This window comes from Trematomus bernacchii, unplaced genomic scaffold (assembly GCF_902827165.1).
Source record: "Trematomus bernacchii unplaced genomic scaffold, fTreBer1.1, whole genome shotgun sequence".
Taxonomy (NCBI): domain Eukaryota; kingdom Metazoa; phylum Chordata; class Actinopteri; order Perciformes; family Nototheniidae; genus Trematomus; species Trematomus bernacchii.
Window position 1 is genome coordinate 26,327,341 of NW_022987720.1, and position 26,862 is coordinate 26,354,202.

Consider the following 26,862-nt stretch of genomic DNA (forward strand, 5'->3'; position numbering starts at 1 on the left):
GAGATGGAGACGAGGGGGAATATTCTAGGCTTATTTTCAGGATGTTATACCTTCGTAGGCTAAAAATAAATGAAAAACATTAGCTATCCTTGTTTAACATGTTCATTGAGGTGAAACACTGGAAATGTGAGACAGGATACTACACTATGAATATCTACATTTGTATTCAAAATCCAAACATTTTAAGAAATCATCTCACCTGGTTAAAACATTTCCCAAATTGAAAAACAATTCCTTATACACAATGGAATCGTGAGTAAAGAAAGCATAACTACTTCTGAAAAGTGTTTGACTGTGTGTGTAAGGCTGTGTGTGTGTGTGTGTGTGTGTGTGTGTGTGTGTGTGTGTGTGTGTGTGTGTGTGTGTGTGTGTGTGTGTGTGTGTGTGTGTGTGTGTGTGTGTGTGTGTGTGTGTGTGTGTGTGTGTAAGGCTGTGTGTGTGTGTGTGTGTGTGTGTGTGTGTGTGTGTGTGTGTGTGTGTGAAGAAGGTACTCTTAGGGCACTTGTGTACCTGTTTGTGTGTCCAGAATGATTGCTGGATCCAATCATCCGTCTCAGAATGAAAAAGAATGAAATGAAGAATGAATATTTAAATGAGAGTTGGTCCATCTGATAAAACTAATCTGTATGGCCACCCAAAGGCCTACTGCCCATTAAGTGTGTGTGTGTGTGTGTGTGTGTGTGTGTGTGTGTGTGTGTACACCTTCCTCTAGAAATATGATGCATTGCATCTGGAACCTGCTCTGGTGTTGCCATGGTGACGCCCGTCACGCAGGCAGGCCCCCGTTGCACACTTAACCACACACACACACACACACACACACACACACACACACACACACACACACACACACACACACACACACACACACACACACACACACACACACACACACACACACACACACACACACACACACACACCTATACACACAGGGGTAATGAGAGACGGAGAGACTGGCAGCATGCCAGGACAATCTACACACACACCCCTTCCCCCCATGCACTAGAACATTCTGAACACACTCTCACACACACACATTCACATACGCACTTCCTTTGGGCCGCTTGGTCTGGCAGGGGGGTTGTGGCAGAGTGTGTGCGTGTGCTTGTTGGAGAAGGACAGAGAGAATGTCACAAGAGCAAATAAGTTAAATTCCCTTGAATGTAAAAGAGTGATGTAAAAAAGATAACCATAATTCCATCACCTCTTTACCAGCCTGTTAAGATTGAGAGTTATTGTCGATGTCATTACACGTAATTGACCTCTTAGCAACAGAAATAGACAGAAGGACAGTGGCGTAAGAATAAAGGAGAGTCAGAGGTTGATTAGTCTTATAATGGCTACATGTCAGATTTAAGTGAGTGTGTGGAGCGTTTAATGTGAGGAAATCCTTTACTGTCAGGCTGAGCTCTCAGTCATTTGTGTCAGCTTCTCTCTGCCTCTGTTACCCTCCTCTCCTCCTGCGTCTACCACTGTTTCTCATCACATCATTCTCTTCTTTGTCATTCACACACAGCGCTTCAGAGACACACACACACTCTCTCCACAAGAGGTCTGCTGGACTGTCCGGCATTCACAAAAGGCCAGCAGCGGCTCTGTCCAGCCTCTTTCACACCAAGTACTTTGCCGTACTTAGTTCCCAGTACTTAGTCCCGCCGAACTCTTTAGTCCCGGAACATAGTAAATCGCGTTCACACCGGAATAAGTCCCTGAGGGAGGATTACGCAAATGAAGCCACTGACGTCACTTCTTCTTCTGCTTTGGGTTTACTGGCAGGCCGCAAACAACTTCACGGCGTATACTGCCTCCCGGAGTCCGGGGGGCTCCGGGACTTCGGGTGGCAGTAAATCGCCACCCGAAGTCCCGGGTAGATCGCCAGAAGCGCCGACACCTCCTCATCACTCCACCGCTCCCACGTTTTATTTTGTGTTGCCATAAGTTAGTCTCTCTCCGTTGGTGCGCGGGGCTAATGCTAATGCTAATAATGGGGGGGAAATTACAGCAATTAGCAAATTGCAAGAAAGCACCCAAGCGGTGAACGCTTCAAACACGACTTTGTTTTGAGTTTAGCAGCTAAAATGATTAGTTTATATGAAAAGTAAACTCAGAAAAGTAGCAACATTGAAAGGAAGACCGACATCACAGTAGCTGTTCTGTAGATCTTTATTGTCAATTACTTGATTATTACTTTTAAATATTTAATATTATTTAAACAAGACTCAGAGTTAAGCCATGCTATAAGCTCTGTGATGCGTTGAGTACAATGCTTACAACAGCGAACAAGCTAACATTGACAAAGCTAATATCGTCATGCTAACACGTTAACAATGACAAAGCTAATATCATCATGCTAACATGCTTACAATTAAAATGCTAATACCATGCTAACATCCTGGTAAGATTTAATTATGTGTTCCATATTAGGTTATGTTAATCGGTGTGTGAACTTACATTACATTTGCTAACCAGCATTAAACATCTCATATATCTATCACTGACTGTCATTAGCTCTAATGTTATTTGATCATTGACCAAAATCCCAAATGTTGACCTTTTAACGTTTTAACACATCGCTCACATGAAAAGTAAAAATGTTAAGTAGCTAGTGCTGACTAAACATAGATGGAATTAACCATACTTTTTACCATGGAGTTTCTTTGCTCATTATAAATCAGAGGATAGCAGTACTGAACCTCTTCTGATATAGCTCCGCTGTGGTGTGACTTCACTTCAGGATTTAATCTGAACTGATTTCCTCCGGACTTCCTTATTTACTCTGCAAGGCAGGAGTTTGGTCTCCAGTTTTCGGAGTGATACGCCAACTCTATGTGCAAAATGCTTCATCTATTCTAAGATAAACGTGGCAGTTTTGAGGCACACCTTTTTGTTTCCAGAGAAAAGAGTGATTGCATGTAGTGTGAATAATTGAGTCACTTTTTACAGCCAGCTATGAGCTGTAGAGCTGCCAAGACCCAGCTCATATCTCCAAAGAAGCCAGATTATCAGTGAATTTAAAGAGAATGACAGCATTTTCAGTCTCTCCCTATTCATTTCTTTCCAAAGTAACAACAAACTCAATGTGGTGTTGTGTGTTTCTCTGATTTCAATGATACAGTGGAGCCAGAGATGCTGAGAATGCTTGTGATAAGAGCCCCATCTGCTTCTGCAGTTTCATCAAAACCTGTTCAATCGCCCCCTTTTGCTTGATCATTTTCCGGGTCAGGTGGATCTGCTCATGCAAGTAAAGCAAGACACCTGCGCCATGTTCGGAGGACTTTTAGATGAATTGACTAATACGGGCAGCAATGGTTTGCATTGCACACCAATTCCAATGGCATATCTTATTTGTAAAAGGTCCAAATGACTAAACAAAATAGGAAAAAGTCCCTTTGTATCAATAGTGAGTTGAATCAAGTAAAGCCAAAGCATGTATTGGAAATGAAATAAACTTGTAAGAAGTAAGAAGGTAAGAAGTATCCCTGAAAGGGATCATATGGTCCACTGTTTGTAGGACTGTCCTTGATAATATAAAGCCAAAAGGACGTTTTTTTTTTACCTCAGCTCTCCATCCCTCCCCCTATATCTACCTCCACGCCCCTACAGATACATGCACTTCACTGAATGAACCATAAAAGGGTGTCCGGCCTGTCTTTGCCACTTTCATGGACTGGCGTTAGAGTTTTAGTATGTGACTTTATGTGTGTGATATGTGTTTTTGTGATTGAATGTGTAACAGTGTGTGTGTGTGTGTGTGTGTGTGTGTGTGTGTGTGTGTGTGTGTGTGTGTGTGTGTGTGTGTGTGTGTGTGTGTGTGTGTGTGTGTGTGTGTGTGTGTGTGTGTGTGTGTGTGTGTGTGTGTGTGTGTGTTTGTATCAACGCATGTATGTTTGTCTTTCAGCCCCAGTGTCACCTTTCTCTGCACATGTAAAATACGTCCCCAACAGATGAATGACGATATGACCGGCCAATCACTGCATCCTGTGACCGACCGATCTGCATGAGTTTCTGTGGTAATAGAAGAGCAAGGCCAGCATTGGATCAGTGATATGAATATAAATGAAGGTGGATTTAAATAAAGGGGGTACATTTGAATATGTTATACGCTCACCCAGCACACTTATCAGGACTATCTGCATATTTAAGACCTTGTGATGGATCACAGGGACAGAAATGGGAAGATCGCAGGGAAATTACATTATAGTACCTGTTTGTGTTTCAGAAAAACATGTATGTGTTATGTGCTCGTTGGACAAAGTCTGCTAGGGTAAATGAAAGTCATCTATGTGGAAGAAAAAGGAATCAGAAGGAAAACAGTTGATGGATTAGGTTGATATTAGTGAGAGCTTAGAGAGCTGAAGGAAATGATGAACGTCCAGGTAATTGGTCGAGGCCAGCTATCAATTTAGACACAACAAATAAATGTTAAAGCTGTTACCTTATCAGAGAAAGAGGCAATGAGGAGAAGAAGAAAAAGAGACATGTAAAAGACAGAGCTGCATACCGAATGAAGAAAATCAAGAATTTTTCATTTTTGTAGATGTTATGTGCTGAAGTGGCACATACATTATTTTAACACTTAAAAGTTGAACTTTATGATATCTAAAACAAAATGAAATAATTCTGTTTATTTCAGTCAATAAGCAATCACTGACCCATCCAAACTTGACTCTGTAGGTTCTTTACTGGTGTATTAGTGGTTTTAATTGATGATGACAATGTATTACTTTGAGCAAATGCAAATTAACGACGGATGAATTTCATTTGACAAGCTCAAAGGAAACACTGATGAAGAAAGAGAAATACATAGAGAAGACAGCTCATGAGTTGATGTGTGTGTGTTCCCAGTGGCTGCTATTGTGTGATTGTGAGGAAGGAGGGGTGAGGCAGGGAGAATATAATGAGGTTGGAGAGGGAGAACATGAGAAATGAAGGGGATTTGGTTGATAAGTGTGGACTGGATGGGGGAGGCAGTTTGAAAGAGTTTGATGAATGATTTGGATCACACTCAAAAGAACAGTGAACAAAGGGAAAGGAACAGGCAAACAGTTTACAAGAATATAAATATACAAAAAAGAACAATAGGAATATTTCAAATTACAAAATTAAAATGCGCACTATTTCAGAATTTAAAGGGGCCCTGTTATGCTCATTCTCAGGTTTTGTAATCCTATTTTGTGCGTCTCCTGTGACATTTTAACATTGTTTAATATTCTAAAATATCTTTATTTTCCTCATACTGCCTGTGCTGCAGCACCTCTTTTCCCCCTCTGTGTGAAACCAGAGCCCTGTCTGCTCTGATTGGTTAGCTAGCCGGCTCTGTTGTGATTGGTCAACCACTTCGAGATGTCCCGTCCCTTAGCCTATCACGTACAATGTGTTGGAGTGAAGCCAATAGGAGCACGTAGTGATGTCAATATGTTACCGAAGTACACATAGGAGTAGTTTCAGACAGGGGGTTGAGTGTAGGAGAGAAACTCCCTCTGGAGGGAACTTTAGCCTTTACAGACCATTTACATGAACATAAAACTATATACCACACTACAGGAAAGGGAAAACCCCAAAAAGCATAATAGGGCCCCTTTAAAGTGGAAGAGCAGTTCAGTTTCATAATAGGAAGCATAAAACAGAAACGTGCAAAAATATTCAGAGGAATGTGCATCGTTTACAGCATGGAGTGTGAGGAATTTCTCCCATGATGTGTGTTAATGTAACGCCTGTCTATTGGGGTGGTTGAAAACCCTGTGTCAGTGGGGGGTCCCAGGCTCGTTACACAGTTTTCACACTGAAAAAATGTCCTTCTGATGGGTGCAGTGTCATTCAGTTTAGGCTGGCAGCACACACACACACACACACACACACACACACACACACACACACACACACACACCACACACACACACACACACACACACACACACACACACACACACACACACACACACACACACACACACACACACACACACACACACACACACACACACACACACACACACACACACACACACACACACACACACACACACACACACACTGCAGCATCATGAACGCTGCAGCTTAGTAGTGTGCGTGTGCAGTACTCAGGACAAGCCTATTACTACTTGACATGCAAATCTCTTTTCTGACCTGTCTGTCAGTCTGTCTGTCCTCGTCTCGCTCTCGCAACCCCTCCAAATAATCTCTCTGCCTCTCTCCTCACTAACTAACTGTTCCCTTCTCCTGCCTGCTCACTTTCCCTTTTACTCTAGTACATTCACATTTCATTCTGATTTTCTATGCCCCTTTCTCTCTCTCCAGTACAATGGTCTTCCCATTTTTACACGCTTCCTAGCTCCTGCAGCTGCAACTGTGTCGTGTGTGTGTGTGTGTTTTGCACGTTTGAGAGTGTAACTGTGGTTGAGCCAAACCCACTAAACAAGCAAAAAGAGGGACATTAAAACATAACATCCCAAAAAAGGTTGTGTGTGCCTTCGTGAACGTGGTAGTACGCTGTTGAGGCAGTTGTGGAAAGTGTTTACACAAATACGCAATTGCATAACTTTAGCACAGCCACTGCTCAGTCATTAAATAGGGACAAATGTGTACCTGTACGCATTTGTTTTCCCAAGTAACCAGCGTCCATTTCCTTCATTTGAACTTCTGTGTTTGAATGGTCTAATCTTGGCCTGTTGGTGTTTACACTGCTCTGACTAACAAGGTGACTGACTATAAGGTTTTGACTTGCTCTTCTCCCAGTAAATCATGTTTACACTTAGCTTGGTTTCATAATTGTTGATTCATCATTCATTTGACAAGCAGCCAAACCGTTATCTGCCCTTTCGAAAACACAAACATCTCGGTTGCTATCGGGTATGGGTTTCTAGGCCCATTTAAGAAAAAGGAGCAGAAGCTGAAAATATAGTTTTTGTACTCTTTATGTTACTTAAAGGTCACCTATTATGCAAAATCTTCTTTTTCATGTCTTTTATACATAAACATGTGTCCCCTCTGTGTAAAGAGATTATCTCTCTTTCTGTCATGATCCATTTATATAAAAACCTGTCTGAAAATGAGCTGATCAGATTTTGGCCACTTTATGATGTTATAACGTTTTTTTGGCTTGTGTAACCATTAGCCAATCAGCAACCAAGGTCACCCCCCCCCCCCCCCCCCCCCCCCCCCACCTTATCACCTGAATCTCCCCCTAGAGCACCATGGTGTTCTTTTTAACCAAATATCTCTCAGAGGGGCGTGGGGAGGGGCTCCTTATTTTCATCTAAAGTAACAGACAGAGAATCAGCACTTTTGAAACAGAGCTGAAACAGAGGGGATTATGGGATGCTGCAATTATCTGTTTGGTATTTCTAGCCAAACCCTTCAGAGACATGTTTTGTATATATCTGAGACCTATAATATATTGATGAAAAACAGTATAATAGGGGACCTTTAACATGTACAAACTCACATTGTTTTACTGGTGCTGGTGACCTCATTCTGTAGCAGAGCTGTTTTGCTCTATTCTGTTCTGTTCTATTCTTCTCTGTCTTGCTTTGTTCAGGTTTTTACGCTGGCTGTCTCTGGACTTTTCTGTTTTGTTACGCTCGACCAGCCTAATCTAACGCTAGTTTGCCTCCGTATATTGTGATGCATGAGTGGACACTCACTGAGCGAGCCAGGCAAACTCCCGGGTCTTTTGTATACTGTAGTTGACCTAACTATTAACCTCAGCGAACTTTGAGTTGAAGCTCTTGCACAACTTGACCCACTGGCAAGGTGCATGATGCAGGGAGAGAATCCTGGACTTAAATAAATGTGTATCAATACAACAGATGTCGTGTCCATGTTGGAAAAAGTGAAACCTGAAGTTTGTTTGTATTTATGTGTCAGAGTGCCCCAAACTATCGGCTTTCATGTCAGTGTGTCCTGTAGTGTTGCATGCTTTCCTTGCAATCTAGCTTTACAGAATATTCTATATTGTTATAAGTGAACACTGACATGATAATTTGTATAAATTGTACATAACATCAACGTACATGTGAGTGAGTTTACATCCAGCAATTCAAATGGAAATTGGATAACATTTTTAAATGTTACTTGGACGTACAAATCGAAGGTACAATCAATTCAATATTTATCCATTCTAACGCCAAGTATATCTTAAGAATGTAGGATTATATTGTGAAATCCACATTTGAGTAGCATTTGGATACAATCCCTCAGTACTCAGAGGTAACCGACTTGTTTACATGCTTTAAAATCTAATCTCCTTGATACCGGCTCACATAAAATCATTACTTGGCAGTCGATGAACTCTACCTCTCTTTCCCTCACAGTCAAATATACACAGATAAGAGAGGTCATTTCTGCACAAGGAAGGAGGTTGTTTTTGCCATTGGTGCTTTGAACGCACGTATTGCCGGTCTCTTCTGTAAGCAGCAACTGCCTTTGTCTCGTTGGTGAAACGTTGCAGTTGGCAGATTCCACACTGTATTTGTTTCTCTGCTGTTTGGGAATCTCTCCTCTCTTTTCTCTGTCTGTCGCTTTTATAAAAACTCTATTGAAAGTTGTTTTACCTGAAGTGTTATGGAAGATAGTACTTGTGGCAGTGATAGTCCCCCTTCTACTTCAGGCAGTGGTATGAGTGCTAATCTCATCAGTACATGTATTTTAGCAGTAGCTGTTAAGATATACATTACAAACCTTACATTTTAATGACAAAAACCATAAAAATGATTGTGATTTTGTGAGAAACAAAACATGCTAGCTATCAAAAATGTAGCATGTGACCCATTTAAAGTTATAATAAATGTGTGTGTGATAGTATATGATCAAGTCATATGTGAGTTTTTATATTAAAGGACATTTCTTAAGTAGACCATTTTATCCACTAACAATGAGTGCAATTAACCATGAAGATACAAATTCAGAGAAACCTACAAGTACATTGGCTTCAAATAAGCCACACCATTGGAATCTTTTAAGAAGTACATTTTTTTTAATGTCCACGTTTTATTCATTTGCGCCTATTTATCATTGTTGAATTGGTGAACATAATTGCAGTTTTTGTGATGTTTAGGAAAATTCCTAATGTCAAAGCAGAGCATTTCTACTAAAACCATACATTTTCAGGTGTTTTCCCGCATGTGTTGGCAATGCTGCCCAATGGATGATTAAGTTAGAGCCCTTGTGCTTTTCACAACCGGCACACTACATCATGAGATTCATTATAAAACTGGCTAGGATGTTTTTTATTTTACTTGATTCCTCCTCAGGGAGATCAGAGGTCAGATACATCACAGACTAACACTAGTTATCCATTGTTGTGCTCAAGGACACTTCAGCAGCTAATGTATGTTGAAGTGCGGGTTGGACTCTGAACCCTCGGACAGAAAGCCTGTGTACCAGCGCAAAAATAATAAAAGCTATGCTCTGGATTTACCAATGATAAATATAGTTCTTCTTCATATAGTTTATATTTGTTGAATATCTGACAGTCTTTTTTTTACACTCCTAGGAATGCTTAAATGTTTTGTTACAAGTTATTGATGTATGTTAAGAGGAGCAAAACGTAATATTCATGGCTTTTTCTCTGGTAAATATATACAAAATAGGATAATAAATCATGTTAAACCATGTAAACCTAGAAACATGATTTAAAATATGTCCAATACGTCCACATCATCACCATACTATTTTTGTTAGGCCATTGGCTATGACATCAGTAAATGTTTCTCAAATGACTCACTGTGGGACTTTTTACTGTACAACTAAATGAACTAATAAAGGTCTCTGCCACATGACAATAATCACAGAGTAAAAATAAAATTGAGTCAGTCAACAACGTAGACATCCCAAGAAGTCAGAACCAACAGCTGGCCATTTGTACAAAACTTTTTTAAACTTAATGATAAGATATATGGCAACTTAACTGGCTTTATAATAGGCCAGTGTTAGAAACTTTAATATTGTAATATGAATTCTTGTTTTTTAAATCATGCAACGTAACACACATTTTGATGTTTAAGTAACATTGCAATATCATTTTTGAGTTGATCCTAGAATAATTTCTGAAACAAAAGTACATTGCAATGGTTTCACTTCAGATAATTATTTTTAATATCGACTATACACTAGGTCTGTATCTAATTAAACAATTAACTGTGGGTAATCCAGTATTTCAGACTCAATATGTTTACATTTAACTACTTTAAAATTAATAAAAGAATACGTTTACCAGTCTCCTCATTGTATTCATGGCAGTTTAAAATGTTAATCATCAGGTTATGAATTAATTTGTACAGCAAGTATAATAAAAAATTATCGGAATAATTTAGGACATTTTGTACTTTTTGATTAGTTTCTTGATATGAGGGTTTTAGGGCCCTAATTTTATTAAAAAAAAAGACCTTGGAAGAGTATATCTAAAATGTGCCAGTCAGATACCTATCCTGTATAATGGAAGATGATTTATGGTTATCATATTTTGTTCGCATAGCTTATCCCTTGTTTAAAAAAAAAACTGATGGAATACTTAAATGTTAAATTAAAAATAATAACATAAATAAAATACGTTTAAGTGTTTATGGTTTTAGGTGTGATGCATTATGATAACATTTCTAATTGGTTAATCAATTTGAAGGGACTTGAAAGAAATTTCCCTGTAAGGGATTAATAAAGTGTATCTTCTTCTTCTTCTTCTTCTAACTGCTTACCTTAAACATTGCTGACATGGTTGGCTTTACACACTTTTACTCTTCTGTCGATACCATTTACCTACCTTCTGCTGTGTTTGGTTTTCTCAGTCAGAGGAAGTGGTGAGTGTGTTTCCTGCTCCCCCCTCCAGAATCAGTCAGAGAGCTGAATGCAGCGAGAGAGAGAGAGAGAGAGCGAGAGAGAGAGAGAGAGAGAGAGGAGGGGAAAGCAGAGCTCAAGCGAAAGAAGGTTAGCCAGCAGCGAGTTAAGAAAATGGCGATCATGCAGGACGAATGCCTCCCCTCGTAGATGCTGCAAAAAGCGTTGAAATTCTTTTAGCCTTACAGCCGGCTTTTCTTTCCACTCGGTTGCACTTTATACTTCAATGAGGTAAGGTTCTTTTGACGGTGTTTCCTTGACCAGACGACCTCATTTTTCTTTGTGGCGAGCAAATGTACGCAGAGTGCCCTGAGCAGGGAGACCGGGGACTGGTGGTTGATCTGCCGCTGTTGTTTGGTTAGCCATGACTGGGCTAAGCTACATAGCTAGCCTCCTGTGCAGTTAGAATAGCTGGCCTCCTGTTCGGGTTGCATTGCAGTTTGGAAGCGTATATGGTAGGCACATCCGCTGATACGCCAGGATAAGTGTTTGTTTGCCTGTCGTCTGGGACAAATAGACCGTTGTATTTGTGGGCAGGTTAGCTTCATGCTAATGCTAACTAGTACGAGCGTTGGTTAACCTTAGCTCGCCGGTTGTGCGTACATATCTGTCGAAGAGAGAACATATGTATTTCGTTCGACACTAACGTGTCTACGAATGGGTTCATAAGTAACCTAATATTGTTTATGGATTTAATGTAACATTGCGTTTATTAGAATATCATAATTGCGCTACATTGGGGGGGAAAGGGTACGTTAACTAGCCGCTTCGTATCGTTAGCTCTTGTAGCTAGCATTAGCAGTCATGCTAATTTGACGACGCAGGTTGCCCGTTGGTGAAAGTGACGGATTTAACCGCTGTTTGGTGACTTGCATACGAGGCACCGTTACTCAAATATCACAATACATTTAACAGTTGGCGGTAAATGATATAATTAAATACAATTTGTGATACAATTGTAAAGCTGCAGAGTTGTGTTTCGTGTTTAACACCCTCTATCGGCAGAAACACAGAGCAGCTGGTTAGTCAACACCAGACCTCCGCTCTGCTAGTTTTGCAGTCACCTAACTTTTTACACCAGCTTGACGACGTTGCAAAAACAACTAAAGCACTTATTTAATTATTTAATTGCATCGACTGTAATTAGATGCCATGTTGATGCATTGTTGGTCTTGGCTGCGCTGGAAAAACACCAGCTCGAGAGAAGCCATGTTGGTTAAGCTGCAAGTCAGGCAACAGCTGAGATAATGGCCGATCAGCACCCGAGCTGGTAACTCTGACCCACAAACACTCACTTTATCTGTAATTTTCATCAGAGGTGGAAGAAGTACTCGGATTATGAAGTAAAAGTAGCAATGCTGCAGTGTAAAAAGGCTCAGGTACAAGTCCTGTATTCAAAATTGTACTGAAGTAAAAGTATTAGCATACAAATTACTTTAAAGTAAAAGTATGCGTTATGCAAAATGGCCATTTCAAGCACCATAACATTTACATTATATTATATTGTTTTATTTGAATTACTTTATACTCTACTGGGTAGCTTAACCTATAATAACAATAATGTGTTGATTTATATTTTGTATCGATAACCTAGGAACTAAATATGTAAAATAAATGTAGTGGAGTAACAGGTACAATATTTGCCTAGAAAATGTAGTGAAGTAAAAGTATAAAGTAGCATAATGTAAAAACACTCAAGTAAAGTACAAGTGCATACATTTTTTACTTAAGTACAGTATTTGCATAAATGTACTTTGTTACATTTCACCACTGAAATTCCTACACACACAATATTCACCTTGTGGAGCCTGAGCTAAAGGGGACTTTGTTGTGCATTACTCTGTTATGCAGTTCAACCTGCATTTCCACATCAACAAGTTGAAATACTTTGAATACAGTACTGACGAGTCTCTGTTTGTGTATACTTGTCCTTGCATATACTTTGTGGGTGAGGTGCATGCCTTTTGACCGGTGCCCCATCAATAATTAATCTGTGACATTTTAATAGAGTCCAGTTTACTATGCCAGGTTTAGCATCTGTTTGGGTAGATGCTAAAATGATATGTAGTAGTTTTTATTTTTTTACAACGTGTTGTTTAATCACAGTACACCAATACAAGTGTGAGGCACCCACATGCAAACTATCTTTTATTTGTTAATGTGTGTGTGTTCAGGTAAATCTTGATTTATCGCTGAAAGATTAACCTTCAAATCTTTGTCTTTCAGAGATTCGGAATTGAAAGCTGTTGCCACCAAAGAAGCTAAAGCATCGTTACAGGTGAGTGTCAATCTTCACATTGATGTGTTCATTTATTTATATCACCTTTTGGAGCAGCTTTGCTTTATATGATAGCATGCTCTCTGTGTGTTGGGATACTAAAGGTGTGTGTGTGTGCGTGCGTGTTTGTGAGGGGGACAGGGGATGGGCAGCTGCTGCTTATGCAAGCACATGCAGTTCCGTTTGAATTGAATTGGAGGGTCTGGGTTGGTCTAGGCCGCATTGTGCTGAGTAAGCTTTGCTGTTTTAAAATTGCTAAATGAGAAGCCGGAGTCCTGATGTTTTGTGTGCGGAGAGGTGTTTGTGCAGCTCTTTGTGTCCATACAGTTGTAGGCACACAATAGAGCCGTGGACCACAACTAGTTCAGCAACCCGCTTCAGGGGCTGCGTCTAATCTGTTTTTAGATCCTGAATCTGTTTATATTCTATAGAGTTTTTACATTTGTGTACCTAAGAGCAAGTGCAACAACTCACCTTCCTTACCTCTCCAAAAGTGTATGTTGTTGTTGTTGTCGGCATTCAGGATGTTGTCCAAAGAAGAACGGTTAATATGTCAACGGTTTTGTTTTTAATGTTGGTTTAGTCCAGTTCCTGGTACGTCATCTGCAATGTATTTGTTGTGGTTCATGGTGAGGGAATTGCTTTGTAAGGTTTTTTTAGTAGGCTCATATTTTCGGATGTGGTTTTTGTTCACAATTCAAGTTTTAATATGCGGTTCTACTGCATTTTCTGACTGACAGTGTTACATTATTTAACGTTTAATAAATAATTTATAAAACAAAATCACTTTCGTTTCTAACATTTCTAAGTTTCCCGCAATCAAACACTTTTTCCAATAGCAGTTTATTATACACCCCAAATCTCGACGGAAACTCTCAGTTTTGTTCCATAAATAACCGGCTGCCGTTTCAATTTTTAGCTTTTGGAAAGTGGTTTCACTTTCATGTTTGCAAGTCGTCCTGTTCCAAAGTTTAAAACTGAATAACTGTGACGTATTCAGAAGCCCTAAAGGTATACATAAGCAAAGCTCAACTGTGAGTCAGTTTCGTGACACAGACTCACCATCTAGCTTGCTCACAGATATTATTATTATATCCCAGTTTATTGCTTGAGGTCAATTAGTAATCATAACACAATGAAAAAGTTATGTCATTTGTTTGAGACCACTGTTATTTCCTTTCTAGTTTGAAAGCGATGTGCTGTGAGGCTTCCCTTTCACTTTGGCTCTCCAAATTACCGCCTGCTCGCCATGTTTTCATTCTTGCCTAAAAATATCACAACTGGTTTATGTCACGCTGAAAGCTAAAGCAATGTATAAAATGACTGCTGAAATAGCCGACTTGAGATGGTCGTGTTTTGATTTTAATACTGCAGTGCTATAAATTCCTGAGGCGTTGCAACATTGCTACTTTGGTTGGAGATCAGGTAGTTGACCTTTGCCCCTCGGATCAGTAAAGCCACACCTGCAGAGGGTCATGAGACTGTAACAGGCGGCTGAACAGGAGTGTTTGTAACTGTTGACTTTTGCAGGCTCAGACAAGATATAGTACTCCCAAAATGTAGTTTAGCAAGCCTTTACTGAAGATGATGGTAAATGGTGGGTTTGGCTTTGGGGATTGAGTCTATCAGATTCAGGAACAGACAACTTTATTTATTCTGGGGCAATTGGGTTCAAGACGGTCACACCATTTAAGAATAAAATAAGATAGAATACACTATTCTTTTTTTAATTAAGACGTTTTAATAAGACTGTTAATATATGTATATAAACATAATTTGACTTCAATTTCAGTTTTATAATTTTGTATTTAAGCTCTAAAATATTCTGAACAGTTTGTTATTATAGTATATACACTTTATGCAGTCACCTACTTTAAAATTAACTTTATATTTTCCTCCATTATAAACTGCCTGCTTACATTTCTAAATTCTCTTTATACAATTTTCAACCAAGTAACCTTCACTCCATTTAAAAGTTTTATTTTCTTATGTATTCTTTTCACAACTTGCTTAACCGTCCTTTGCTAGCAGCCACATTTAAAAGGTGTTTTTTTTAAAGCCAGAAATATCATTTTGTCTTTCTTGAGTTACCATGAGTGAGTATGAATGCAGCCAGGCTGGAAATGTCACACATTGCAACGTGAGCCTCGCAAAGCTCTCGCTGTTGGGCTGTTTAAGATGTGAGAGACTTATTGTCATTCACTAATTGACTGATGGTTTTCCTGAACCGAGCCTCTGGAGTTCAGCCTCTGGAGTTCAGCCTCCGTGAGAACATGCTCATTCAAATGAATGCTAATGATGTGGTGATATAAATATAAATTAGCCACGCGACTACCCTCTGGCTTTTGTTTTGCCGGAACAGACGAACTCCTGTGAGTGTTTTTGTGGATGCACATGTCCATCGGTGTGTGTGTTTATGTCTGGGGTGTCTGAAAACGACTGCCTCCAAAAGGCTACGAATGCAATCAATACACCGTCTCTTGCTGGCTTCACTGCATGACTCACTTCAGGGAGTTCAAAACACTCCCACAGGGTCTCAGCATGCAGGAGTCTAAAGCTTCAGATTGTTGATCTCTACCTCTTCACAAACCCAAATATAGTTTGATTATTTTTTTAGTCTTTCAGCTTTATCTGACAGCCCTCGGAAAAAAAGGTTCACAGGAGAGGCAAGTGGGTGGCAGCAAAATCTGTGCTACATTGAATCTCACAAGCCATTGGAAAGAAGTAGCTTTTACTGAATGTAGCCGACACTCTAAAGCAGGGGTCTCCAACACGTCGATCGCGGGCTACCGGTAGCTCGCCAAGCAAATCCAAAATGTAAAAAATACACCAAAAATAAAGGAAATGTAATTAAAAGAATCTACCCTATGCATAAACGAAACCTCAATCATAGCGAACTCTATCTACTTACTACAACTCTATATCTATCTAACACCCCTCCTCCCCCCACCCCCCACAATGAATATCGACCAATCACGTTCTTGCTTGATTTGCGGGACCAGCGTTGCAGTCTGGAAGAAAAGCAATGTGGAGCGGCAGCTCACCGCTTCATAAGGACTTTAACCTTTCCTTCTGGCAGAATCTCCACAACACATCAGCCCCATTGAACACAGCCTAGTCATGCCAGCCTATACAACACATGAGGGGCAGAGTTTTACTGTGTGTGTGTTGCAACTTGCATATTTATTGCACTTGACGCACACACACGCATGGCGTAATTTCCACTGGGGACAGTCCCCCCCACTTTTCAAAATCCCGTTTGTGTCCCCCCACTTTACAAATATGTTTATTTATTTATTTTAACGCAATCCGTCATCGCCACGGAGGAGCACACAGTCTCTGTGAGCGAGAGAGACAGCACACCTTTATCTATTTAATATAGTTGTAAGAAATCATTCCAATGTGTACTATATTGTATTTAAAAGGGGAGTGATTAGTAAAATATGCATAAATAGAAAGAAAAAATGCTAACTAGGTAACATAAGAATAAACAAGTTTAAATGATTTGTTATTGGTTGTGATCATATTCTAAAGATGTTTTGGATTATTGAAAAGTATACAGCTCCATTTCATCGGAGTGTTGAGAGCTGTATCCATCAATTCATGTTGTGCTCAAAGTGCTCCAGATTGATGTATTTAACTTCAACATTTAAAAAAACATCTTCCCGGGGGAGCATGCCCCCGGACCCCCCTAGAGGACCACCCCCAAATAAAGCAGGTTAAAATAATTAAATTGCATACATTTTCTTTTAGTAAACACTGAAAACGGGTCCCGGGTGTTTATGAAAACAACATCATCTAAATAAAACGATATCAATTATTGACCCAAATAATCGAGATTATGATTTTTGCCATAATCGAGCCGCCCTACTTTAAACACAACAAAGACCATATTTAGAGATAGGATATTTTTGGAAAGCGACCTTTTACTTTTCATTGTACGTAGTGTTAAAAATGGCTGCCGTATTCCATGTTAAATTAGGTCAACACAATAAAAGTTACTTTTTAAAGATGGATTCATTGTGTCTATTGGTCAACAGTACAGTGCCATTCAAGGCAGCTACTAACACATATTTTTGTTTTATAAAATGCATGTTTCTTAATCGATTATAATGTTAAAAGTGAAAAATGTACAACCCTTATTTTCCCGCAGTTTTGTAGATGCTAAACTGACTGAATAATGTTTGTCTAACTATTTCAGAATCAGACATCCTTTTATTTGTCCAGCCACGAGGACAAATACGGCATTACAACAGCAACAGTACAGTAAAATGAGTAGACTTGCATATTTTATACAGTCTGACTGCTGTAGGAAGGAAGGACCTTGCCATTCAGTCAAACAGGGAAGGCAGTTACATTACAGGCGAGATTTACTGTCGTTTTTCATTAGCAAATATAAAAGTTTAACAACAGAAAACACATGGTTAGCTCCTTTATCATATCTCAGGTGACCGAGGTCAGGTTAAACAACAACTGAGAGTTTTATATTCCTCTTCCTTTTAGATTACCTAAAACGCTTACATAAAAAAGTATTTGGTTATATAATTCTGCTTTTATTGGCTAATATGCAATTACTGTTAGATGTTGGATAAGCCCTTTTTTTTTTCTTAGTTTCTTGTACCACCTGTCAATATAAAAACATGCAATTACCTCTTCTCTCTCTTTCTTTCCCTCCCCCTGTTCTCACTGCCTTGTTCTTCTTTATCCCTTCTTTTGCTTTTCGGTGACTCCCGGTGCCCCCCCACCTCAGTCAGCTGTAGCTGTCGGGGGATGGGCAATTGTCGGACCATTCATAAACAGATGCTGTCCGTAGAGTGTGTATGTGTGCACTCCAGGAGGGCCCCCACCATGCTCTGCTGTTGTTGTTGAACCCAGAACCATCTGCTGGAGCACTTGATGGTTGGAGGAAGGAGAGAGGAGGGGGAAGTGTGGGAACTGAGGGGGGAGGGTGGTAAGTGAAGGTGGCTGGAAAAGTAAGGATGCAACTGGATTTGCATCTATAGTTGGATCATAACGAATGAGGCAGACTGGTAAATTAACTTGTTGACCAGATCGAGTGGTGCAGAGATGCTGTAGGCGGACTCTGAAGTTTGTACCGCAAGGACTCCCAATGGGATTTTGGAATATAGAGAGGCGAAGTCCCGCCCATCTACTTCCGACCCATGGGACCTTATTTCGGAAAAGTTATGTATTGAAGTCAATGGGGAGAAAGATTATCTTTCGATCCCGTTTGAATTGTGCCACAAATTACACATATGATGTTTGTCAATCTTAAAAAATTCTTTCCATGTAAAGAAAAAGTCACAGTTTGTCGTAAAACTGTTGAAATATAAGACTATGAAAAATACGCAACTAGAAAGACTACAAATCCCAGAATCCCGGTCCTGCATGCTGGCTCTTATGAACCGACTAACTCCCCTTGTGTGTATGTACAGCTCTCAACATGCCCAGACTTGTAGTGATTTTCACCTCGTTTAATACTTTTCGCCTCATTCTGAAAGAAAGAAGTGAAATGTGCCAACGTGACGGCCGTCTTGGTGTGTGGTGCGAGACGGGAGATGTAGGTCATTGAGCGGTTTCACACAAAAAAAGTGTTACTTCACAGTTTTACGACACATTTTTATTTTTTGACTTGCAAAATTATCTTATAAATTGACAAACATCATATGTGTAATTCGTGGGACAATTCAAACGGGATCGAAAGATAATCTTTCCCTCGCCATTGACTTCAATACATACTTTTTCCGAAATAAGCTCCCATGGAGGTCCCCCGGAAGGGCAGGGGCTTCGCCTCTCTATAGCAAAAAATAAGATATTTGACAAACACATGTTTATGATACTCACAGGTTTTGTTCAGCATGATAATCTCCACATTTTAACACAATTTTACAATTACAAATAATTTCTTATTACAGGAATCCAAGCAAAAACGCGTTTAAAAATGTTCAGTATGAGTCGATGGAAATGGAAAGGCTGATCTCCTGGTTTTAGGACTCATTCTTCCGCTTATTAGCTTAGGGAATTGTAAGCCCCGATGTGTAGTTGTTTCTTTTTATTTGACTTATGCGCCTTTGACAGCAACCGCATACCTTTTTCTTTTTCAGACACCTTAGTCCTCGGCTTATCAGTGTCCCCAACTGGTTCCCAAACACTAAGCAAACCTCCATCATGTAGTAAATACGTTCACGGTCCTTTGGTTACACATGGCTTTAGCATCAGCTCTGATCACTGCTGCGCTCAGCTGTGCTGTTTGTAAGATGTATGGATTTTTTCCTAGGACGATGCATTTAGATCCACACCACTGACTGTAAGTGTCCTGTTAAGTGATTTTCAATAGTTTTTCCCCTGGCTTTATGATACATTTGCCATTAGATTTAACTGATGGTAATGAGTTGATGCATTCTACAGGGGATGCCTGCCATTTTCACATTTCCTTTTTAAAAGGATAGGAAACATCACTTTGCTAATGAAGATAATACTTGGGACATTTAAACCTTTCATTTTTAAAGCAGAATCATATATCATGATCTTGTTGTTGGCTGCTATAGCAACACTGTTTCAATATTGAATATGAGCCACTGTGCAATTATCTAACTGAACTAGATGACTACATATTTAATGGTGCAGCCGTGGTGTCCGTGTGAGCCGGTTCAGCGTCTCCGTACATCTCTCTGTTTATAGCTTAGGTAAGTGTGGTGCTGTAATCCCATTATCGGATTAGCCTGCAGCCTGCAGCTTTCTCCTGCAGGCTAAATGGCACACCCGCTGCGACCAGTGCAGATACACTTTACACCCGCCGAGGGAGAAGCCACAGTCTGATTACAAACTAATACCACACTAAATGGAGGTCATTTTTTATGGAAGCCAAAAGAGTCATATTTGTAATCTGTCAAAAGTAAAGTACAATATTTTATATATTGAGGCTAGGTGTTTTGTCACCAGGCCTTATATCAGCAAAAAGTGATACAACAAACATGCATATACGGCTCGCCTCACTTTTGGTACTCTATTCCTTTTTCCACTATTCTATTGGCTGGAGTGACGCTGCTTGAAATTGTGTGACATTGGCAACCAAACAGGAAGTGTATGGCCAAGTTTGTAGTAAATTGCAATGCTTTTGAGGTTTCTTTTCTATTTAAAAGTGCAATAAATGTGCGCAAGTTACCATGCTCATTGACTCATCAGTGGTCAGCAGTGTTTTAACGTAGTGTTGGCTCAGCTCCCTTTGAACCTGAGTTCAAATGGTATTCCAAAATAAAAGTACCAGGTGGTATTGAACTTCCCTATGGAAATCCAAAGAATAGGGAGTTAGGGAGAGCTTTGGCAAACCATGCAGTAGAAACACCAGAGACTGGAAATATAAATAGATGATTTAAGGGATTCAACCAATGTTTGTTTTTATTAGATTAGTTGTTAAATATATTTTTGGTTTAATCCGATATGAGTGATCATTGTTTTTGTGCCACTTAAATGACAAAATGTCTCTGTTTTTATAAATAAACAAATATATTACTAGATCGATCAGTCATGGTATTTCTTACCTGTTCACAGGGAACATACCCATAGAGGGAAGAACAGTGGATGGAAGAGAGAGAGAGACGGAGATTGTGACGAGGACGGAGGATAAGAAGATCAAGGACTGGTCAAAAGGTGAGAGTTCAGGGCTTCTCCGGCGCTGTGGGACCGTTTTAACGCGTGAAAGTAGATCATGTAGTTAATGTCTGGGAGGATTCGTAGTCTTATAATCCGCTCTTTTCACGACGGCAACTTCCTTTCAACTTTGTATCTAAATTGAGCAATCTGCTTCTAAAACTCAAAAGTCTGGTACTCAGTTTTCATTAGGCCCTTTTCTCTAAACACCACATGCAATTCTGCCCACGAAGCAAGGAGGGTATTAATATTGCACGTCTTCAGAACTTTCTCTTGGTAAAGATATTTTCACAACCATCCGTGCTGCAGTTTTCTGTAGAGACACATTTCTGGCAACACATGATACAAATTGGCTCAGTATAAAATAGCTCAACTCCCAAAAGACTTCCAAAAACTGCTTGGCTCAAGACTTAAACTCGTATTTTATTTATTTTGACTGCTTATTCATTGCAGCCAAGAGACCTTGACATGTTTCAAAATATTTAAATGTTTATTTTTCCAATGCTTTTTCTTCCTTGCATGGTCCTGTCTCTTGTTGTTTCTCCCTGAACTGCTTTTCTCTTACGATGCTGCTGGTGTACTTTGCCATGTGACATAATGGTGTTTTCCGTTCGATTTGTAGTTTCCACCGAGTCCGGTTTGTACTAGACTACTAATGTTACTGCTGCAAGTACTAGGGGAGTGTAGGTAGGAAGTCTGATAGCGTCTATCTCTGACCTTGAGCGTGTCTTTATGTTGCTCTCTCTCTCCCTCTCTCTCTCTCGCTTTTGTTTTTGTTTTCACTCCTCCGCCCTCGTCCTGCTGTGTCTATAGTCTCACCCTCTTACTGTATTGTTGGATTACAAACAGAGAAGTAGTTCAGAGTTTAAGTCGCAGTAGTACCAAACTGTGAACTGGCACAGACATTTATCATCGCGAAGGCTCCTCCCCCCCTCCTCATATATTGGTTACACAAGTGTTATCATTGTACCTCTGAAAGACTCAGTGTCTGTACTCAACAGTGTCTTTACTATAGCTGCAGTCTATATGCTGATTTGCTCCCAGTTGTCAGCAGCTCTTTAGCATACATACGTTTGATTATCTTTCTATTGTAGCTTTTAAAATGTGAGGTTTTTCTTTGGCTAATTATTTTTGACTGAATTTGAGACTGTGAAATGAGTTGAAATATTGGAGAGGATGATGACTTTATTAAACATTATTCACATAAACATATACAAAACAAATATTTGTTTTTTTGTTGTACAAAGTGTACCGTTTGTAGGCAAGGAGCCCAATAGTTTATTCAGATATTTTTACATATTTTTCAATGACCAAATATTACTGCGATTTGGGAATGGCACTAGTCCATATATTGCACAATCAATTTTCCAAAAAATTCATTGTGCAGCCCTATTATTAAACAAAGCATGCTCTACTCCTACAAAACGTCCTCCACTCATTGCTACACCAGCAACTAGAAAGGCACCAACCTACACTCCTATTGATAATTGATTTTAAACCTTGCCTGCCTGGTGGCAACCTGGGTGTGGGTGGACATGTGACTGTAAAGTCAAATAATAATGGAGAAACCAGGGAATGAGTCACACGCAACACCCGAAGCTTGTGCCTTTTGCGTACATGGCTCTTGGTTTGTGTTTGTTGTGTGTGTGTGGTTGCCCCTCTAAAACCCCTCCTAAAGAATCCTGGAAGAAGGTGGGCTGTATGAGAAGTGCGCTTATCTGCAGCCACACACAAATTCGAATTTGATAAAAGTTTCTCACACGCTGGGAATGTAATCTCATTGACTACATGTTTTGAAAATGATGCGATTATGTATGTTTAAATCCTTATTGATTGAAGTTGAAGCTGTTTGCTTCCAAGTTCCCTTTACGCTTAACTATTGATTCAAAAAAGGTTTTTGCATATTTCAGAGAGACACTTGGCATGTGCTTCTGTGGCTGATGTCATCCTGCTCGGACAAGCCCAGTGGAATTGGGAGTGTTTAGCAATGTTGTCATAACAACAGGGTATTCCCTTAAGAAAGCTCTTTCACTGGTTCAGTGCAGCTCACACTATATATTCTGGATGGGTTACCACAACAACTCCAACAGACTGTTTATCTTTAATATTGCACTGTTTATTTATATGGCACAGTGTTTCCAGGACAAAAGCAGCAATGTATACCCTGAAACTTGAGCATGTAGGGAATGTTTGACAATGTGCTTTTGTCGGAGCAAGAGCAGATATTTAAACGCAGTGCTATGGAGGTGGAGGAAACAATGTCCATGCATGAGAAATGTTTAATCCGGGAGCATTTGTTTAAAGGGGCCCTATTATGCTCATTTTCAGGTTTAATTTGTATTTCTTGCCTCTACTGTGACATGTCTCATGCTTTAATGTTCAAAAAGGATTTTATTTTTCTCATACAACACAATCTGCTCTGATTGGTTAGCTGGCCGGCTCTGTTGTGATTGGTCAACCGCTTAGAGATGTCCCGGCCCTTAGCCTATCACGTACAATGTGTTGGAACGCATGCCAATAGAAGCTCAAGTTCTACGTCGTGATGTCGCTATGTTGCAGAAGCAAAAATTACGTGATGTAGACAAATCACTTTTATGCAAACACTCGCTGTAAAGCCAATCTGTATCATGACCTCTGTATGTGTGAGCTTTTTATACTCTTATACAGCCCACTCTTTCATTTCAACGGTTTGTTGCTGAGAGCCTCGTGTGTTTTACCAGCATGCAAATGGTGTTAAATACGTCATCTTTTGGCAACAAAGCACCATGCTTCAAATAGATTTTGCAGTTGCATGGCAACAGAAGGACATGAGGAAAATGCCGTCAGCTTAAAGCAATGTTCAGTAGACGGGAGGTTGTTTTTTGGATGTCAGGTCAAACAGCTTTTTTTGGCATGCATTGTTTGTCCATTAGCTCACCCTCACTGTGTATGTAGGTAAGTGTTTGGCGTCACTTTCTAAACAATACAGATCAGGCAAAACAAGCTACCTATGAACTCAAACATATCTCGATTTGAATCCAACCTAAAATAGTTTGTATCTTTTTGAATTTTCTTAGTCAACCTGCTTTTTAGTGGTACAGAAAGTTCCCTCAGTACTAAAGTATTTAAAATAGCTAGACAAAACCTACAAAACACCTATTTTCTTTGGTTTTCATCAGCCTTTCATATCAATTCAGATAATCAATTCAGATTGTTTAGATCCACCTCTGTTATACTCCTACTCTCTAGGTCAGTTTATGTAACAGGTGAGGTGGAAAACAAGGCCAAAAACGTTTTTATCGGTTCATTCTATGGATCATTTCTGCTCTCCAGCTCATAGGCCACTTTGCATCTTCAGTTTCTGCCTGTTACACGGAGCACACATTCTACTGGGTTCATGTGCTGCTGCTGACTGCAGGAAGTTGACCTCTTTCCTTTTTATACATGTTAGAAGCTGCAGCTGCATTCCTCACATCAACCTCAGTGACAGGCTCTTTCTCTCCTCGTCCCTCCTTTTTTCACATTCCTCTCTTCTCTCCTCACATTTACATTTGTAGCTTTTTTGCGATTAGCTTATTCACATTTCCTCTTTCTCTCTCCCCCTTTAGACGCACTCTGTGTTTATGTCATGTCCCCGTATTCCCTCTCCTCCCCCCTCCCCTCCTCTCTCAACCCGCTCTGTCTGTAAGATGATAGCAGCAGTCGGGCCGCTGCCAACTCCAGGGGCCCTCACGAAAGCTGTTCTCAGATGGGAACACGGGGGGGAAAGAGGAACAAACTGTACTCTGTGTACCGAGCAAAGAACATGGCTATACTCAGTCGGGTTAAGCTGCATTTGCATACATTAATAATGGTGTTGTAATTGAGGTTCATCGGTCATTTTGCACCACAGAAATGCGGAAAAATGCAAGCTAGCTCTTGTAAAAAATACTGTGTAGACGTAGCCTTGTATTTTGATTCCTGGAAATGTTTGATTGCAGTCTGAAAAGTGACTATTCTTACCACCGTTAAGTGCATGATGAGTAATGCCTCTAGTGAAGTGTCTTTCTACTTTATTTTGCTTTGCACTGCCTTGTAAGGACAGGCGGTACTTCTCTGTGTAGCCTCTTTGAATGTAATGCTTTGGGGTTGACAGAAGTCTTTCCATGTAGGAAGGTTGAGTCAAGATCTGTGTATGTAAACAGCTCCGTTAGCTGGAATGGGCTTGCCCTTTTCAGCGCTGCCGGAGGCTTCAGGTCAAATCTCCTTCCTCTCCTTCCAGACGCTGGTTTGTGTTTTGGATGCGGCTTCTTCTATGAAATACTTTTGAGACAGTTTCTTTGGGAAGCGCTGTTTTGTAATGATGATATCATTGTCCCGTCTGTTTTTTTGATTGGGTCCAGAGGGTAGCTCAGCAGCTTCTGGCAGGCCTCATGTTGAGATGCTGGCGCTGTGCCCGGGATAGCTAGGGAGCTGCGAGTTAACAAAGGGGGAGTTTGGCCTCTTTGTAGTGCGTCCGTAGGGTTTTATAGCTTTAGTTCCTGGTTTGTGTGTCTCAAAGTAACATTTCCCCCTTGCATGAATTGCAATATTTGGCAGATTTTGCGTTGTTGCTATACGGTTACTACAATAAACAAACCATGCAGAGTGTTAGAATCAATAAAGTCTGTGACACACGCTCAAACCTGTAACAGATGCAAGCTTCATTGCATCTGCAAACTTGCCTACTGGCCACACACTGGTTTGTTTGTTCTCTTATCGTATTGGCTAGTGACCCGAATGGTTGCTATTTGAACTGGAGGCTTATAAATAGACCTGTGTACTGCTGCAGCAGGCAGAGAGAGCCAACACACTTGTTAACCTGCTCTAGGAAAAGGTCGGGAGACACGTACACACAAACGCACACTTCTCGTTGTCAAATGCACTGGTCCACTTTTACTGAAGGATGTTGAGGTGTGTCGTTTTCCTCTTCCTCCTCTTAATGTTTTAACCGCCCTCTTGTGCTTTCCAATCCAATCCAACTTTATTTATATAGCACTTTAAAACCTCCAGACCAAAGTGCTGTACAGAGAGATACATCAAATATAAAATCTTTGTAAAAGATACAAACACAAAACAAACCAGAATAAACGGGATTTAAAAACAGACAGTGTGGGAGCCTGTCTGATTAGCAAGGGCAGGTCGTTCCAGGTCGTTTCCTCGCCTCTTTACTTTCTCTGCATCAGGATAAGAGATTTTGCTTGCCAGTTTTAAGCCTGTTGTATAACTCTAATCTAGTTTAACCAATACACTTGCATCCCCTTTAAGAAGGTGTGCAGGGTGGTCTGTCTACTTCCCACTCGTTTTTCATGCTGCTTTTCTGACTCACTTAAGAGTACTTTTCTTAATCTCATGGCAACAGAGAGATGCATGTAATGACTCCTTAATAAACAGAAAAACATAATGAAATGATTAAGCTGTGCACCCTGGGTCAAAACATTTCCTAATATATCTCCAAAACATCATTGGCAAAATGGAAGAAGCTGCGAACACTTGTCGTCACAGTTGGAGTTCACCTGCATCTCTGTTTTAATGAAGCTGTGCATCGAGGCTAAGGAGATGCCAAGTGGAAATTAAAAGAAAAGTGATCAGCTTTGTTCGTTTTTGAAGGTGGGGCTGTTAGAGGTGGTGTTATACAAATACAGTTATTATTAATTGTATTGACTATCACCTTTCATGCAAGGATGCATTACAAAGTGCTTAACAGAACAACCAGAACCAAATACAGATAGAAATAGAAATAAAACAAAGAGTAAGATAACAATACATGAACACTGATACCAGTAAAATGTCCTGAATTAAAAGCTAGTGAGGACGACATCAAGTAAGCCAACTGTGTCATTTTCAGTAATGAGACACAATTTCACTGCAAACGTCCTTGTGGCGATCCTTACACTGTCACAGTCGACAGAAGGCCAATTCTCCATAGCTAGACAAGTGAAACTTTCCCATCGTTAGTGACTGCATGATGGTTTGATTATGCACAAGGCCCATTCATGCTGTGAAGTGGAATAAAAGTATGAGCCATGAGTCATCCTGGTGTCTGAAATTCTCTGGAAACCCTTGCTGTTGGTGATGAGTGTCCAGATTTTAAAACGGTTGTT

At 40.1% G+C, this 26,862-nt stretch overlaps 1 protein-coding gene across 1 annotated transcript in view; it reads left to right on the forward strand.

Annotated features, from left to right (window-relative positions):
• The first annotated feature begins 10,857 nt into the window (after positions 1-10,857).
• The window catches only part of LOC117493352 (trinucleotide repeat-containing gene 6A protein-like), a 42,301-nt gene continuing 26,296 nt past the window's right edge, over positions 10,858-26,862 (forward strand). The window contains 3 exon segments of the mRNA XM_034143865.1: positions 10,858-11,064; positions 13,060-13,111; positions 20,663-20,761. The gene's annotated coding sequence lies outside the window, so the exon portion shown is untranslated.